The 15,813-nt window shown below is 44.3% G+C and overlaps 1 pseudogene; it reads right to left on the bottom strand.

The window, feature by feature from the left end:
- Window positions 1-14,120: 14,120 nt before the first annotated feature.
- LOC123162798 (thiosulfate sulfurtransferase 16, chloroplastic-like) lies at window positions 14,121-15,603 on the bottom strand (annotated as a pseudogene).
- Window positions 15,604-15,813: the final 210 nt, after the last annotated feature.

The following is a 15,813-nucleotide window of genomic DNA, read 5'->3' as shown; positions in this document are numbered from 1 at the left end:
TTTTATGTTTTCTATTTTCTGTGTTTGTATTGGCTTTATTAAAAATGCCTGAGCATTTTCAAAAATCATCAGAATATTTTTGGGCACTATTTGAAATTTTTCCAACAGCCTTGATCTACTTTTAAGATTATTTGTACATTTAAAATTATTTATAGCATTTAAATGTCCAAAAGCAATTAATATATGATTTAATTTAATAACCCAGAATGTCCTAGAAAAGTGTGCACCATTTTTGGTAGAGGTTCTGGACCAAAAAAAAAGGATGAACATTTATTAAGGGCATTTCAGGTTCATTGAAAATTATTTTAGTAAACCCGAGTTGATTTAAGTGGTGTTGGGGGCTTATGCCATCCCCATTTCAAGTTTTCAGGAAAAGTTAAACATGATGCATCACTCTAGCTAGTCCTAATGCAAGCACTGACTAGGGTTGTGACAAAACTATAGATTTCTTATTCCAATGTTTCGCTGGTATTTCCCCAATAATTTGTATAATTTCTTTTCGTTCCACAATCCTGTCTATATATATTTTGGATTTTATATCTCTATATACCAATTTGACGAGAATGGTTGTAACCCTATACATTTTGTACATGTATTTTTTTTTATTTGATATTCTTCTATGTTCTCACTAAGTTTTTCATCTTTACAGAAATTAAGGGGATCTGAAGTTGTGCTATATTCACAATAATGTTACCATATTCAATACACTATTTGCAATAATACTTTACTATTCACAACAATATTTAAATATTTGCTATGAGTTGCACGTTCTGCTATTTTACTAAGATGATTATTTTTTAATGCGGGATCTATTAAGGTTGACGAGGCCAATCAGTACGTCTAACGGTGCGCGTAGTGGCGTAATATTCCACTCAGTACTCACCACATTTTTTGGTTATGTTAGTTTGAGATTAGAGAAATTTAAACATGTTTTATGCATGCTTAATTAAATCTAATATACTTGTTTCTAGGCGCAGACAAATATACTTGTTTCTAGGTTGGCCCGTAAAGAAAATTTGATTTTCGCGCACATAGATCATGGCATACGAATATTGTTTGATATTGATTTTGCCGGCGAGTCGACGTACATTGAAGATTGGTGAATTAAATTGATGTTACCTGATTGCAAGGCGTACAAAGTCACTGAAGATCATCTGGCGAGAACATACACTCTTAAGGTGATCGATCCGCATCCCCTCTCGTAGAGCAGGACGCGCGCTTAGCAGCTGAAAAAACATACACAGGAGTGCAGATTTTTACGGTATGCTTGATGGAAGCCATACAGAAACACAGATAAACACGAAGCAATCAGGCAGCCCAAAAAGATAGAAGACTTACCCCCAGCACGCACTGAACCTGTACACAGAAGCTGGACAATACACTCGATCGGAGCACTGCGTGGAGGACGATGCATGTGGTAGTCGGAGTACCAGTACTTACTTGTAGGAAGGCACTGAACCGACGCGACGACGCGTGTCTTGGCGCGGCGCACCAGGTGTCGCCATGCAGCGCAAATGTGCGACACGCTTCGATACTTGGACACGTAGGAGCCTACGTGTATGTCGATGCCTAGTGACTCGCGCATGCAGCAGAAAGCTCCACGCCCACGCAAACAGACCCAGTCACCGAATACGAACCAGCCCATACTATCAGCCCCGGTAACAGCACAATCTGTGGCCAGCCTGCACCGCATCTGGACCTGGAAAACTACTGACCTGAAGCTACGGTAACCGCGCAGAACAAAATTTCGGCAGTGAAACTGGCCGGTAAAACTGAAGTTAGGCATCTCTAGTCTATCTCTTGGATTTAAGGGAGTAAACGGTCCACTAAACCTTAGTGGAGTACTTTACTTTTAAGTTTTGGTCGTTTCTACCTGATCCTTTAAATTTAGCGGGGTATTCTTTTTGTCAAATTCATTTAATTTTTGGCCGTCGGCACAGATTGATTTAGCAGCTTGCTTCTCTCTTTTCTACATGCACGTTCAATTAAATCGCGAATCAATCAACGTGCTTCAAATTAGTCGGTAGACGTCTTGCTTCTCTCTTATGTATGTGTACGTTCAATTAACTGAGAAATCAATCAACCTACTTCAGATTAGTTTGAATACGTGCATGTGTGTTTTCTTAGCCAAAACGATGGACGATGAATCAATGTTTTTCTAGTATTTTTGCCTAGCTTTTAAAAAGAAGCTTGAGAGATTGAGCCAGAAAATAAAATTAGAGCTTTGCTCTCGCTTTAAAAACGAGGCGTGAGAAATTGATCATGCAGAAAAAATGAGAAACGTGAGAAATTGGTAGAACCATGAGAGAGACGTGACCAATTCGGTCTCACCAGATATATGGCTCTTAATTTTTAATTAACGTGCGAATTTCTATGAAGTGTCAAATTAGTATACGGATAGATTAAGTTTGAAAAAATTATCACAGTACATATAGTAATTTTTTTGAGGGAGGAGTGAGGTATGCATAATCAGTTCATTCGATTAACATAGACAAATAGTATAGGTCCAGTGCATGTGTAGGTCACATCCGATGCATTTGCTCATAGCTCAGAGACATGTCACGTACTGCTCCCAATAGTACATGTTATTTTACCATTTCACTGACTTGTTCATCAACATTTTTTTTCTTTTGTCCAGAGAACTCATACTCTCAGCACTCGTCAAGACACTGAATACAAATTTATACATACATACTACTACTATTAAGAAGAACAAATCAGTCACCAGATGTTCCTTTGAAAATATAGTAGTCTGCAAAACAAACATCAACAGAAAGGCACTTCTTTAACTTCAGCAAGATCAAACTTCAGTCCTTAAAGAGAAAAATCACATAAACTAAACAGCAAGCGTAGCAGCATGCTTAGACCATCCCAACACAGAGAACTTACATTACAAGCATAGCATAACACCATAACTATAGGCTCCCTCAAACCCAAAGGGCAACTAGTGTCATCCTCCACCTCACGCTATGCCTATTTTGCAGCCCCAAAACTAGAACCACCCACACTCATATCCTGCAAGATTTTATTCTAAAGATGCTAGATACTACAGAAAATACCCCAAATGTACTGCTACCGTGCTGATGCACATCAACTCCTCACACACTGCTGCTGGAACTTCCGGTGCCACCATGCTGCAGTGCAGCCACAGTGTCACTCAGGCAGCGAATGCAACGGAAGAACCTGTGAGTAAGGCGCTCCATGAAGGAGACCTCACTCTAGCTGGAGCGATCGATTTTCATCAGCTCAGCACAAAGATGCTCAGCCTCGATCAACTTCTTGCGTAGATCATCCACCTGATGGCGCTGGTACCCCAGCTAATAGTAGTTAATATCCCTAATTTCCACATTACATTCAGCAGCTACGGCATGAATCACCATCAGGCAGGCAGTCTGCTCAGACTAAAAAATAGTTACTCCAGCAGCCTCACAGTACACATGAGGAACCATGTCTGCTAGATCAGGATCGACCTGAACTCCCATGATGTACAGTCCATCAGGAGCAGGCCTCCAGCAAAGAACTGGCAAAGGGAGACCAAAGAGTGCCACAAACTGCTTCAGGAAATGCTTGGTTGGATGTCAACAAACTCCATGCCTGAATTTGACAACACATCTATCACATCAGAAAACAACATAAAGAGACACAAGCATACCTACTATCCATACACCAGCGACCATCTCCATATTAGACATGCATTAGCCAACTTCCAACTTCTCCCGAGCTAGTGCTAGTTGGCTAATGCTAGAAACGATACCTCCTTTTCTTCAATCTCTATCGAGCTAGTTGACATACTAATGCTAGCTGGCTTCTAGTTGCCTAATGCTAGAAGCCATACCTCGTTGTCGTCAATCTCTCCTGAGCTTCTCCGATCAGTCGCTCTCCTTCTGCCGCTTCCAACTAGAGTGGGGAATTTTTGGATGGGTGATTAGTATCATGCGAGCGAAGTGCTATTTATAGTGCAATAGAAGAGGGTCGCGAGCAGTACATCTGTGCACGAGAGGCTACGTAGATGAGACTGATTTAACCAAGGTACCGACTACCCCACGGCTTGCTCACCGTGGTTACTGGATGCTTATCTATTAGCTGCGTCCAGGTCGTTACCTAGATATTTTAAGAACCACATCGCAGATATTCTTCTCGCATAAATAATCTACTGGACATTTTGTGTATATATTATTATTATTATTATTATTATTATTATTATTATTATTATTATTATTATTATTATTATTATTATTATTATGTTTATCTTTTTATATTGATACAATACAATGATCCCATTAAACTTATTATTATCACATATTTTATTTAGGTTGTTACATCATTTCAACAACATAATTTACATATGGTTTTATTTTCGGGAGGCCCTAAAGGGATAACACAAGAACTTAGAAGGATAACTTAATATTCTTGCTAATTACAACACATTCGATATGGTGGCTATTCTAAAAAGTGGTGGTGCTACTATTACAAAGAAAACTGAGAGTGCTTCTGGTGACAGCGTTTCTTGCTCGAAGCTCAGGACTCCGTCCCTTCTGTGTGTGTTATGTTCTCTCTTAGGCCAACTTCTCCTTTTATAGCCGCAAGAGAGACGAGTTTCGGGAGCCTTTTCCTGTTTACTCAAATGGCATAGCCTTCTTACATGTCTACCTAGAGCGTGGATAAGGATGCCTTCATGAGAATGGCCGATAAGCTGACGCTTCTAGTCTTTCGGGCAATCTTACTTGTGGTTGCTTTGTCTGTTGGCAAATAATTTCCTAGCATCTGGTGTTATCTAGCATATGAGTAATATCACAAACAAATGATTGTTACTCACGTTGCTATCTTCTTATTTGAATCACACTGTTGGATTGACTCAAAATTCATCCTTCTTCTTTGATGCATGTAGCCATGCTTAAGCTTGCTCTTCTTATCTATTCACACCGTTGGCCCGACTCAAAATTATGCCTTCTTCTTCGATGCATGCGAACATTCTTAAGCTCGATGATCTTATCTGTTCATTTATTTTAAAAAATTATATAGGGTTCTTCCCCTCAAATATGATTGATAATACATTATCAATATTCACATGCGCTTCAATATTTGGGGGAGGTCTTCCTCACCCAAATAATTAATAGCAATATCAATTCAGGTATATGGGCTTCTATTCAACAGGCTGCCCATGCCCAGCTATGTCCATGTGATCGTCATCAGATAGATTGAAATCATATTTGTAATCAAATTCTTTCTTTATTTCTTCAAATTTTACTATTTCTTGTCTTAATTCTTGTAAGATTTCCTCTTTCAATTCTTTTTTATTCTTTTTGGCAATTCTTCAAATATTTTATCCATTTCTTCATCTATGTATTCAATATCTAGAGGGTCAATTACCTTTAGAAGGCATTCTTGATATATATGATTGAGATTCTTCCTTCTTTATATTCTTCGAGATTGATGCTTCTCACTTTATAGGAGTTGCTGAAGCGGGTATATTTTTATCTATACATGTTCGCCTCTAGATGTATTCTTTAGCCTTTGGGTCCATATAATAATTCTCTCCTATTATGGCCCTTGCCCATTTCAAGGCATCATTGATATTATCATATGTTGTGAATGATAGTTCTTCGTTTCTTCGCTCTGCTGCAAACTTCTCTAGTTGAATGTATTCCCGTGACATGTATATTACTGGCTTATTTCCATCAAACATAATATACGAAGGTTTTTCCTTTTGTAGTTCAATTTTTTGCTGTCTTTCTTATAATTTTGTTTAACATATTAAAATATTCTACAAGACTATTGATATTACATAACATGTATCCTTTCTCTTCTCTCCTCATTGTGTATTGATACCAATGTTTATCCAACAAGAATCCTTGGATCTCATCAATACGGATATGACTCTTTGGTTTGAAATTGAATGTATTTGGTGGAATATTTTCAATTTATTATCATTTTCAAATAGAAAACATTCACTTCCACCGCCCAGTGATCCTCTCTTCACTGATGTAAAATTTATGCACGGGAAAATATGTCAAGTAATCTATTATCTTTTCTCTTAATATGCTCAAATATTAATTTATATCCATTCCCGGCTATTGTATCTTCAAATAAGACCCATCTTCTGGTCGAGCTTTTCTCACTACTAATTTTGTCGTAATATCAACATATAGCTTCTCAGTCTATCCTTATTGTAAATTCTTTCAATTCTAGATATAAACTAAAGGCATTTTATTGCGTTTACTACTACAAGGATTACCCTATCAATGTTATTCAATATCTTTCATTAATAACCCTATCAATATTATTTACTATCTTTAATTTATAACTTCCTGAAGCATATCTGCATACTTTTTCATCTGCTTTTGGGGAATATTTTTAGGCTTTTGTTTTAGTATAGTTCCGGATCCTACCCTCGATGCACCAGTTTCAAATATAGAGTAGTTGTCTTCTAAAGGCAGTTCTAGGGGTTTTAAATCCTTGACTTTTTATTTGATGGCCTTTACTAATTCTATATCTTTTTTATTGAAATATATTTTACCATTTTTCTTAATTTAGCATATAAAGGTCTAGCTAGCTTTGCTAACTTATCTATATAACTGCTTGGATAGTTTACAATTCCTAAGAATTGTTGTAAAACATTTTTATCACACATATTGTCCGGAAACTCTAATATTTTCTTTGCAATATGTTCTTGTAAATGTATTTTTCCTTCTCCTATTTCATGATCAAGGAAATTTATTCTTTCCTTGCAAATTTCCATCTTCTTTTTTTTAATAATATGAGCCCATTTTGTTCTACCTTCACAAAGAGCACTTCAATATGGGATATTTGACGAGGCCAATGAGTCTACGTACATTGAAAATTGGTATGAATTGAAATGATGTTACCTCGTTACAAGGCGTACAAAGTTGCTGGAGATCATCTGGCAAGAACACACACTGTACGGGTAGCCTGCTGCAGTCTCGGGGTGGTCGATCCGCATCCCCTCTCATAGAGTAGGGCACGCTCGGAGTAGCTGAAAATACATGCACAGAAGTACAGTTTTTTACGGTATGCTTGATGGAAGCCATACAGACACACAGATAAACACGAAGCAATCAGGCAGCCCAAAAAGATAGAAGAAGACTTACCGCCCGCACGCACTGAACCTGTACACAGTGGTTGGACAATACGCTCGATCAGAGCACTGCAGTGAAGTAGGAGTACCCATATTTGTACTTGCAGGAAGGCACTGAACCGACGCGGCGACGCGTGTCTCGGCGGGGCGCACCACGTCTCGGCATGCAGAGCGACATGCTTGGGTCTTTGGACACGCAGGAGCCTATACGTGTATGTCCATGTCTAGTGACTCGCGCATGCATACAGCAGAAACTCTACGTCCATGCAAACAGACAGAGTCACCGAATACAATGCACCAGCAGACACGGTCAGCATCGGTAACTGCACAGTTTATGGCCAGCCTGCACAGCGCCTGTACATGCACCTGGAAGGAGTACTGGCCTGAAGCTACGGTAACCGCAGAACAAAATTTTGGCAGTGGATACCGCTATTCTCGTTCCTTCTCCTTTCCTCGGTACTGTTCGGGAGAGGCGAAAACAAAAGCAGCTCAGGCCCGGCCCGATCCCGGATCTTCGCCGCCGGCGACGCCGGTTGGAGAGGTGATGGGGGAGGTGCGCGGTGCTCTATAGTATCTAGTAGGTGTAGCTCTAGTTTTTCCGAGGAGTTTGGCCTAGTGCCGGAGATTGGCGTCATGCCGATGAGGATTTTGCTGCCGGCGCGCCCGAGCCGCGTTCGGTGGTTCCTGGAGATGCTCTTGTTGGTGGTGGCGGTTGGCTCGCTGCTGCTGGTAGTAGGCGCGCTGGAATCCTTGGAAATAAGCTCGATGTCTCCCCTGGTATGCAGGAATCCCCTTCGCTTGCTCTCGCCGACGGCAGTCACCATGGTGGTGGTCAAGTCGACATGGACTGGTATGAAGACGGTTCTTGCGACCGGTTCCAGAGCAAATCATCGATGGTGCTTGAGCTTTGGAGCTCCCGGCGGACAGCCGGCTTGCAGCGCCGCCGCGCCACCGAATCCTCTAGCCGAAGGGCGGCCAAACCTCTTCCTCCTAGCCTTGAAGCTATATGGGAGGCAGTGCTACTCTAGATCGATGTTCATGGCTTGCTGCGGTGAAGAACTCGTCGGACCAAGTGGTGATGTCCCCGGAGCCGGCGAGTTTGGAGTCGATCGGGAGTGGCTTGGACCTGATTGCGTTCCTCTTCAGATCTTTGGGGTCCTTTCTGCATATTTCAGGGACTGCTTTGTAATTTTCAGTTTGTTGTGTGTCCTGTTGTTCTGGCTTGTACTACGGTATTGTAATATCAAATAAAGTCTGGTGTCCTTTTGGACCCTGCCCTTGTTCAAAAAAAAAAAATTGGCAGTGAAACAAGCCGGTAAAAGTGAAGTTAGGGCATCTCTAGTCGATCTCTTGGATGCTAGAGTATAAATGATCTACTAGTAAATTTTAGTAGAGTATTTTACTCTTAAGTTTTGATCATTTTAATCCGGTCCTCTAAATTTAATGGGATATTCTTTTTATCTAATTTATTTAATTTTCTGTCATTGGATCCATTGAAAACGCGCCGGCGCCGGCAGAAGGTCCGCCACCGCCAGCGAGCACCATAGATTGGCCGATTTATATGTCGCTACTAGCGAGAGAGGACCCAATCCGGATGGTGGAGGAGTGATGCGGGGTTCTCCTAGGGTTGACGGTGGCGTGTGAAGGCCAGCGGAGGCTACAGAGGAGGCGCCAGAGTAGATGCAGAGGGAGGTGGGGTGGGTGAGGGCGAGGTAAGAGGGGATGTTTTTTCTCGGGCAGGTGGGCGGCCTAGTAAAAATAGGAGTCCAAGGTACAAAGAAGTAATTTCTTTTACTCTTCTGATAGTTATAGGACTTTGACTAGGTGCCGGTTACAGGAGTAAATCAACAAATTTACTGATTTTAGAGGATTGGCTAGAAATGCCTTCACAGTTCTTCTCTTCGGAAAAAACTGCAAGGCATAGATCAAAAGGAGACATGTGCTTTACTTAATTACACTGTCGTCCTATATCTTGGAAGGAAAGGTGTTCTTTGCTTTTGCTAAGGGCCATTCATGAATTTGCGGTTTTATCTACAATTCTGCATTACAATAGTACTATATTTCAGATGTGGTGTCCACATTGTCCCTGAGTACGCGCCAACACATTGCTGACATGATCAGAAGACGTGATACAGTGCAGTGTGCCATGCATGCACTGCTACACGTCAGGCAGTTGGGAGATAACCAAAAGAGATGATCATACATGCTTGAGCTTATATTAAAACAGTTGCCGCCGTTCCCCGCGTAAATTTTTGGTGTTAATTTTGTTAAAGACATGTAGTCGGAAATGAAGGGAAAAGGTCGATTAGACTGCGTTGGTTCATTGTGGAAGTGCGAAGAATAGAAAATATCATTTGGGCATGGTGCTCGTATGCGGCATCTCCTCCAGTAATGCGCACATCTTCACATCATATGCTTCAAACGTTCCTTAAGAGAATTTATCAAGAAAATCATTACTGTGAGCAGCTTTCAAGATTTCAGAAAAAAAGCATTACTCATGACATAACACAAGAATTTATCCATATTTCAGTAGTCCCTCGTCAAATAAATCCCAATCATCAGACTTAGAACCATAAATTTGGTTGTGCCATTTACATCAAATAACAAAGGGCCTTGAAGACATGACTACACATTTAGCTTAGCCTAGGAATAATGGTGAGTAGCAACAAACTCATACTTTTCGACACCCATGTAGGATGTTTCGTAGCGCTAAAGATATCACACCGTAGTCCCCAAAGAGTTGGTCACCGAAATGGTCTGGCCATTTGCGGCTGAGCTCGTGTAGGATTCGTTTCACGGTTTCTTGTGCGGGATCCGGTTCATGGTAGTTATAGTGTCGCTCACCCATCTCCGGGGGCTGCTCCGCAACAGGGTCCTTGCCAGTGTTCACGAGAGCTGGCCGTCCCTCCTCGGGGGTCATTGGCCACCCATGACGAAGCAGTTTCGCTACGGTTTAGCTTGGTAGCGATGGTGGAGCGTTTGGGCAAAGGAGAGCTTGGGCTGAAAGAAGAAGAAGAAGAGCGAGAGGGAATGGGAGCGTAAACCCTCCTTCGTATCTAGGATTCCCTTATAAAGGGGAAGAGGAGAGTGAAGCGGCGGCAGGTTAAACATGCGGTGTGGCATCAAATCACCTCCCATTCCCTCATTACAGTGTTAATGATGTGCGGAGATCGAGGGGTCGCCGTCATTCCTCATGTGGGAATCGAGGCGCACGTCCACTTGTGTTGAGACGTTGCCTGGGTGGGGCCCTTGCTCACTCTTGCACGCTACCTAGATAGTCAAGTCAAAGGCCAACAAGCGGCCTGGTTGGCCCGTGGATAAGACCGGTCTGGCTTGTAGTTCTCGCGCCAAACATCTAGCTATGCGGGACCTTCCTATGCACAGGTCGGCCATCTCCTTCAACATTTCCAAAACAGAGGTGGTCTACTTCACCTCAGAGGCAACTCGTCAGATGGAGGCCGGCTGCATGAAGACACTGTATGGGATACACTTCATTCAAATAGCTTCAAGCTTGGTGCCCGAAGAGAATGTGCGGTTTGGAGGATCTGAGGTGCAGCGAAACCTGTAGACCGATTTAAGGGCTACATCGATGTCCCCGTTTAGAGCCTCTCATCATGAAGGTTTCCAGCCTGATGGGCCGGGATGAGGACCACTAAGCCAGTTCCACCCTGGGCCACATTGGGTGGCGCATGGAGAGATACGTGAAGATTTCACAAGACTTTGAGTAGAATCCAAGTATATCGAAGCCGCGGACGGCTCTATCTCCGTCGATATAGCCTACCTAGTTATGTAACTCTAAGACCACCAGTGTGTTATATAAACTGTGAGAGTCTTATGTCACAGAAAACTTTAATTAAAAATGCAATTCCATTATTCCCTATGATCTATATTACTTGTCGTTGAAATGGATGTATCTAGACGTATTTCAGTGCTAAATACAACCATTTGAGCGACAAGTAATATGGATCTGAGGAGTAATTAACTTTTAAACAAAAGTAAATATCTCGACCGAGGAGAGTAGAGTTGATAGAAAACAACTTTATAAGAAGAATTGTTTCAAAGGCACTTGGATGTCATGCGAATTTATTCATGCAATTGATCCCTGGTTATAAGGCTTTCGCATGTTCTGAAATGCTTAAGTTAGACAATGGTCTTCCTTTTGTTAACAAGGATAGGCAAATCTTCTAGTTTCTAGAGCAAAGTTTGGTAGGTGCAACACACGGATGAGAAATTGGTGAGTATCTAAAAGCATACCTGGCCCGTACCCCCTCGTATCGCTCCCTCCAGGGCAATCAGGGGGGGCACCTTAGCGCTTCAGCCGCCACCCCGTCCCTCATTCTCCTCCACCTACTCGTCCCCGGAGACGTGTGTCGGCTAAGCCCGGGAGCTACAAGTGATGGGGACGCCGGGGATCTGGGCTGTAGCCCCGTAGTCTGGAAGGAATAGCAGCGCGAGAGGTCGCCCTCGTTCTTCGTCGTCCCGACGGTTCAGCGCTACTTCGGCGGCTTCATAGTGGGGTGGGCGGATCGGGGGGGGACATACCCAAGTGGCGGTGCTTGATCCCCGGAGCAGCGGTTTTGGTCATGACGGTGGCGGCGTCCGCTTCGCTGGGGATGACGGGCCAGGTGGTGGGTCCTTGTGGCGGCACCGGTGGCGGCGGATATTGGGATCCTGCTCCTGGGGACGTAGTAGGAAGCGCGTGGCGGCCAGAGCTTCCTCCGCCATCGACGGCGCTGGATGCGGGATCGCGTGCGGCGGTTGTTGTCGTTGTATTGGCTATGACAGCGGCTAGCATGACAGTGGGTGCTCCCAGTAGTGACCAAAATCGGGGCGGCGGCCCCTCTTCATCAACGGTGGTAGACTCCGGGATCTTGTGGGCCATTCGGAGTTTGGATCTCGAGGTGGTCACGGCCTTCTAAGGCTGATAGCGGTATGGGACGTCCCTTCCATCAACAATCGGGTTTGATGTGGCTCGGCAGGTCACACATGTGCCTCTTTTGGAGTTGTTGGGCGGTGCCTGTCGCCGGTAGGTGAAGCCACCGGTGGATGTGCTATGGGCAGATGTTACGCATGGCATCTTATATGGAGACGTCAAGTCATGCCTGCTACCGGCAGGTAATGCACGGTGGCTCTGGCGGAGGTGTCATGTTTAACCTATTGCTGATATATCAAAGGTGGTGCGATAGTAGCGGGAAGGCAAGCGGTATGGGACGTCTTTTTCTTCTGTTGTTTCCTCCAGTAGTATCCGGCTATTGAGGTGTCGATAGATGGATAAGGGAGGATGGTGCAGACGGCTTCAACGACGAGTTTATGCACTCCGGTGGAAACACAAGATCACTGATCAGACTATGTCGGTGTGCGCCTATGTCGTGTCATTGTTGAAGGTGGTGGATTGAAGCTTGGCTTTGGGGATGAGAATCTAGAGTTCAACCTTGTGGTGGACTCGCCATCATCGGCGCACGTGCGACGATTCCTTCTTGAAGGCGTAGCCTAGGGGTTGTTTATTTTTCGTTTATGTTGTCTCTTGTATCATAGGGATTAGTGGCTATCTGGGGAGGTACTGTCGCGAGGTATACGGCCTCAGCGTTTGTTTTCCGCTTTATTTTCGGGTCAATAGTGTTCAGCTGCTGAATTTTGCACTTTTAATAATATATGCCTGCATGCATCATCCTAATGCAGAGGCTAGGGGTTATCCTCCTTTTAAAAAAATGGAGAACGGAAGAACAGTATGCAAGAGCTAAACGTATTAAGAAATTATTAAAACATGCTCTCACCCCGCTTTATATGTAAAGCAACAACACCCAATTACACCACATAATGATACAAGTGGTAAGGCAGCCCTATGACACAGCAAATCCCTAAATAACCGAACACGACTACGCTGCCAAACACCTAAACACAGAACGGCCAGATTAAAACGCCACGACATGAGTTAGGGCTCCTAGCCTCCACGACAACACCCTCAGAAGGGTAACGCAAGCACCATCGCCGTCGAGCCCAAATAGGACAAGGGTTTTCACCGGAGGCTTGCCACATGGAGGAGAACCACGACGACGTATTCAAGAAGATAACGACACCCGCAGATGTCCTCACTACAAGTGCCAAAGCGCGGAGTTTTCGCTCGGCAGCTCACCCATGACACCTTGAAGCACCCAGACCAGCCACGGCGAGAGCAGGCCTCTAAATCCGGATCTGGGCAACGCTACTCCTAAGAACAGAAAGTGTGTCCGAACCATCCACCGCCACACCCGCACCATCCAAACGACCAAGAAGCGTAGCCACCACTACCGCCATGGAGCCTGCCGGAAAGCCACCATCAGGGGCCGCCGCCTCGGCTTCCATGTCCCAGTTGCTTGAAAAGTGAGCACCAGGGCATGCTTACCTCAATCGATAGCTTGCATGCAGCACAAAGGTTGGAATGGTAGCTCTCTGGTGGATTTGTTCACGTCCTGGTTGCTAAAATTCTTACATAGGATTGATCTAGCTTATCTGATCATAGCCTTACTACTTGTTGTGGACATATCAGTTTGGCGCTCAACGAAGATAGAAAGTAACATTAAATGGTCATGTGCTTTACACTTGTTATATTATCCCAAGAGTATCTCATATATATATATATATATATATTTGTAAGCATGTTATATTCCATTGTAGTTGTATGTTGAAATGTGAAAACTCAAAGTCCCTTTCGGTAACTACATTGTTAAGATACTATGCAAAACTAGTTACCTGCCGATACAAATAACTTGAATGAAATAAAAGTTAATATAGAGCAGTGCTCTCTGCTTAAGCACACATTCCGTTCCATATTTCTGATGGAAAAGTGTGATCTTGCTTTCCGTAAGAGTCGTTCATGAACTAGCCGCCTTGTATGTAACTCCACACTACTTTATTAGTTACATTCTTCAGATACCCTGTTCTTGTGTGTCCCAGCACATTGATACCCTGTTCTTGTGTGTCCCAGCACATTGCCACGATAGAAATGGAGACACGCTAACGTCAGGCAGTTGGGAGATAAGCCGAATGATCAATAAACATGTTATTATGTAATTTTGGTGTTCTGTTTTGCAGACACCGTAACATACACGTGTTATTCTGTAATGGGGCCAGTGGTCAGGTGAAGAACGGAGATTCTAACATTAATATAGCACATACATCCTATACTGCCTCTGTACCGAAATACTTGTGGTTGGGGGAACTTGTATTAGTTTCCCCATCTACAAGTATTGTGGTACAGAGGAGTAGCTCATATCAAACTCTATTTTGCTTATTCAGTGCACTGATGTGGTGTCTCGGAGCATGCAAAGACAAATTATGATGTTGACCGCGTTGCCACCGTCCATTGACCGGCAGTCCGTTCTCCCTCCAAGTCGAGAACCCTCCGGCGATGTCGTCACGGCAGTGAAGCCCTGAAAGAAGAAGACTGATTCACCATCATCTGTCACAGAGCCGGCAGGTGAAACCATAGCTACCGATGGTGAGATAGATAGATAGATAGATATGGTAGTGCTAGTATTTATGCTTACAGCGGAGCAGAGTTCGGCTGCTGCCATGAGAGATCTCTTGCCACTTTGGCATCTCTGATATTGACAAATGAAGTTTTCTCAACATAAAAAACAGTCAACTGAAAGAAGAAAGAAAAGAAAACGTTTAGGATCAGGGTATGCGTACGATGATGATCTCGTCGTCCCTGCGGAAGATCGCCGACACTTGCTCGAGAAAGTGCGAGTTCTTCGCCATTCCTGACCCGGTGTTATACATGTAGGGGATGTTCACCGCTCCCACCGGATGCCCACCACCAAACTCACCCTCCGTTCTACACAAGCAGCAAATCTGATCGAATGATGCAACAAACCTTTTTTATGTACACGATGTTAGTGAACTGAAATTTTCCTGTCAGTTTAGTTGAGAGAACAGAGTAGTACAGGGGCAGCAGAGCATGCAAGTGGTTATTGTCGTGTGGTTTGTGCGTTGGTTATGTACGTACCTGACATCGAGGTAGCGGTGACCGGCCAGCTGCAGCTCGTAGGCGACGCGCACCGGCACCGACGGCGGTACCGCGTCCACCTCCTCCGCCCGCAACGCCGCTACCCCGGCGCCGCCGTATCTGGTGACGAAGCAACATGCGTGTAAGAGTTTGTCCGTGGATACTAGATGGATGGAACATACAGATTACTCCTGCTCACGGTACCTGACTGAGCCGGGCATCCTTCTGGCGGCGCCCACTGAGACCGCGCTCGCCGCCGCCATGACCCGAGGATTCGCCATCGTGCGCGCGGCACTGTGCCGCAGCCTGCGGTCAAAACAGAGCGCGTAGAGCACTGTGATCGATGAGACGAATACAGCAAGGAAAAGGCCTGCCGGATTGTTTACTTACCTGTAGGAGGTGAAGGTGAGGGGCGGCCGGTGCGCGGGGAGGGAGACGCCTCGGGCAAAGGAGTACTCCGACGCCATTATCTCCTGTCCGGTCCTCGCTCTTGTTCGCTCTTGCGGACTCCGGAGCCCGGCCGGACGCTCAGTTCGAGCTAATATGTAGATGTGGTGCAGATTGAGCTCTGATTTCTTGTTGAAACGTGGTAACCTTGCACAAACACATGGCATGGGGAGGCATGACCACGGTTGGCAGCTGGGACGCCGCACCTATCCTCGCCTCCTCCGCGTCGTTGAGCAGAGTAGGATCCCATGTACGCATGACTACGACGGACATTGAGACATAC

This window comes from Triticum aestivum, chromosome 7B, assembly GCF_018294505.1.
Source record: "Triticum aestivum cultivar Chinese Spring chromosome 7B, IWGSC CS RefSeq v2.1, whole genome shotgun sequence".
In the NCBI taxonomy this organism is placed as follows: Eukaryota; Viridiplantae; Streptophyta; class Magnoliopsida; order Poales; family Poaceae; genus Triticum; species Triticum aestivum.
Note: the sequence above shows the minus strand (reverse complement) of the source record. Positions and strands in the feature narration are given on the sequence as shown.